Below are 3,604 nucleotides of genomic sequence, written 5' to 3'. Positions count from 1 at the left end.
ATATAATCTAACGTGTCCTAATCCTCGTTGATCGTTCTTAGATTACTCCTGCGTTAGATACGTGTTTCTTTCTCTCCGATATTTTTTTTTTCTTTTTTTTTCGAACACGCGATAGACGATATCTTAACGATCACTAGAAGCTACAGAGAGTCGATCGAATCGAAGTGCCTATAATAGGTGCCCCGAAATATACAATTAATCGATTTCTGAATGACGATACACGCCGGATAAATACAGCTAGGCTAGGTTATCGGAGCAAAAGAGATATTAATTATTCGTACCCTAGTCATATGTGTCTTGGATATGCTTCTGGAATACGTCAGTGCGACAAAAGGACATCTTCAGATGGTAGGTAGACTGAAAGTGATAACGAGAGAACCATCAGCTACAACAAATTGCCTCAACTCGCCGCTTACGTAGCAGATTAAGGAAGCTTCGTACTTTCTTAGAAGTATCCGAAAGTTACTTCACTTCCAAATTTCTTAGAAATTTGTTTCTTTCATAAAAACTTGTAATAATTTTCGATAATGTTTCAAGCCCATAGTTATTGTACACATCGAGTAAAATCTTTATAAAATAAGGCGAAGCAAATCCTAGCTAGTATTAAAATTTCAATTAGTGACGAATAAACTTGAAATTTTATCCAAATCACAATTATAGTAGCGGATAAACTTGAAATTTTATTAAAATTAATCCTAGGCTCTTCTCGTCTGCGTTGTTCCTTGGCTCCCAAGCGATTTTCAGTTAAACATCTTCGAGTCACGCCGTCCTTTAATTACTTATGATAATGCCAAGTGAACCAATTTGAAGAGTGAATGGGATTTTCAATTAAGACAATGCTCCCCGATTGATTTCAATCTTTCTTAATAAGTAGAAAATTAGTTATTTCTGACTTCACATAATTCTCTGAAACAGTTTTCAGTTTCATCGAATCTCCAAAGTTCTAAAAAATTTTCAGCTTTTATCTCATTCAACCTTCAATCCCATTTACTCGTCATTATTGCTTCATAATTATTAGTGCAATTAATAAATTATCACGCGTCCGTATTAAAAACTGCTTGTTAATTTTTATACCGTGTCGTATACGTTCCTTAAGAAGAATATCACTAATTATTGCTCTTGACACTTAGCCTGTACCATAGTAAACTATTAAAATCGTTTTTTGATATTATAGATAACTTACGATGTTTATAGAAATGTAAAACTTTTCAGAAACTATATTTATAGATTATTCCAACACAATTAAGTATCTACTTTGAAGTTTAGAAAATTACAACATTTATGATAAACAATAATAAAGATAAAATACAATATAAAATGTTCCGACTTTTTTTTCTATTTTCATAAACACGCATTTTACGAACGTCGTACGCAGGGGCTTTTAAAAACAAATAAACATAATTTTCCATTATTATTTACGTTTGTTAAGAGTCGTAGTTCATAGCAATATAAAAGTTCCGAAATCATCATCAAAGGGGAAAGTATACGTCACGTTGCTTCATAAAAACGCATTCGAAACCTAACGAAAGGTAGTCTAAGCGTGTAGCTGGTGGTCATCATTTTACTATCATGTTCTTTTGTGCGCGGATAAGAAACGTGGTTCTTTTCCCCCTCGACGCACTTGGAAAGGTCACTAAGCGTGAAGGTTTCTTCATCTCTCGTCCACTTCAACTGTTCATTTTAAAACGATATTTCTGTGCAGTTTCTGCATTCCTGACCCTTCCAGTACCCAAGTGGTATATCAGCTTTTTAACAGTGACGTTCCGTATGTGAATATTAAATACATAAGATCTTTAACCTATGTATAGGATCGATACAAGTTTACAAATATAAAATATCTTCCCAAGTTCTAAAATTGGCTAAAATGGAATAAAAAAGATAGATTAAATTTTTACATCTGATTTGGTACTGAAAGGATTTATCAAGAGACACAGAGTTCGAGTGGGAAGAGATCATGATTTATCTTTACGTAAACGCGCTTGTCTTCCGCTTTTTCCGTTTAACGGTTAATTTTCTTTCTCTTTAATCTAATTTAATTATCAGAGAATGATTTATAAGGATCTCCACACTTCCTAGCGTTTAGATAATACCTCTGCTGACGATTCGAGAGGGTTATACGCACGCGCGCACGTACATACTTCAGTCGTTTATAAAGTGGGTCCTAAAAACCTCCCCTATCCTCTTGTCGCGTCTTTCTCTCTTTCTCTCCTCTCTTTGTCTCTCTTTCGCGCTCGTAAACAATCATATGTACACTCACATGCACTCTTTCTTCCTTTTCCCATCTCTTTCTCTATCATATATCAATAAGTACGCCTTTACTTTTTACTCACTCTCTCTCTTTCTCCCTCTCTCTCTCTCTCTCTCTCTCTCTCTCTCTCTCTCTCTCCGCGAAGTGCCTTAAAAATTGATCCTTAACTACTTACTAATATAATCGATTCTAATCACAGCAATTATTTATTGTTGATATACACAATCATACAGCGTCTCTCACTAATTGTTATTTTCATCTTTTTTTATCGACTTTTTTTTATCGACTTAGCCAGAGACAACTTGTCGCTCGATGCTGTTGCTCGTCTCATATTTTACCATTTTTTTCTCTTACATAATTACTACTGTACGCCATCATTGTCTATCTATCGGTGGAGAATGGGGGAGCAAGGGCGTTAGCGAGGGGGTGAAGAGGAGATGTGAGAGGAGTGCCTTGTTGCCGCGATGAGAAAAGAGAGAAATACTTTTACTTTGTTTTTTTTTCTTCTTCAAAGTGTATAATAACAAAAATGATTTTCCACAATGTATGTATATAAATAATTATAAATAACAAGATTAAATTTCTCAAACCTAATTTTTAAATGTCACCAACAGACTCTCGCGGTTGATCGTACCAATTACGATCTAAAGTTCATCCGGCGAATTAAAAAAAAAAACGCATTGGATCTGTACGGAATCGGTTTTTCTCTCGTATACAGATTGCGTCGTAAAAGATGGTCAAATAAGTGCGTCTTTTGACGTAAACTTATTGAAAATCTAGTTGGAGCTTTAACTGCAATTTTTTCAGAGTCTTTCCAGCAGTTAAATTTTGATGAGACAAATTTCTAGGGCAAATAAATTGCAAGGTAAACCAGTTACCCATTAAATTTAAATAAACTTTACATTAACAAAGATTTATATGTTAACATATAATTAAATGAATCCATAAAAAATTATATAACGTATTCAATTGAAATTTTTCTGAAGAAAAGAAAAATTTCTTCAAGTTCTTTTTCTCCAAACTCGTTATATTACGAGTCCCATATTTAACGACACAACTAAATTTTGGCAAATTTTTTCGTGTTTCACACGAAGGAGCCATTCGCAACTTATTCATTCGGCAAACGAAATGATGAAGCGCGTGTTGCGATCAAAATGAGAAGATACGTTGATGTAAATAAATAAGGTGAAATCGCAGATGTCGATGCGAGATGCTGATATCACTTCTTAAAAATTCATCATATAAACAAGGATATGCTCCGAGATTAATAAATATGTACAACGTAAAAACATATTTACAATACGCATCGAAAAGAAGCGAGCACCGCAAAATATTTTCAATTAAAACAAACAAAAA

Source organism: Trachymyrmex cornetzi, unplaced genomic scaffold (assembly GCF_001594075.2).
Source record: "Trachymyrmex cornetzi isolate Tcor2-1 unplaced genomic scaffold, Tcor1.1 scaffold335, whole genome shotgun sequence".
Taxonomy (NCBI): Eukaryota; Metazoa; Arthropoda; class Insecta; order Hymenoptera; family Formicidae; genus Trachymyrmex; species Trachymyrmex cornetzi.
Note: the sequence above shows the minus strand (reverse complement) of the source record.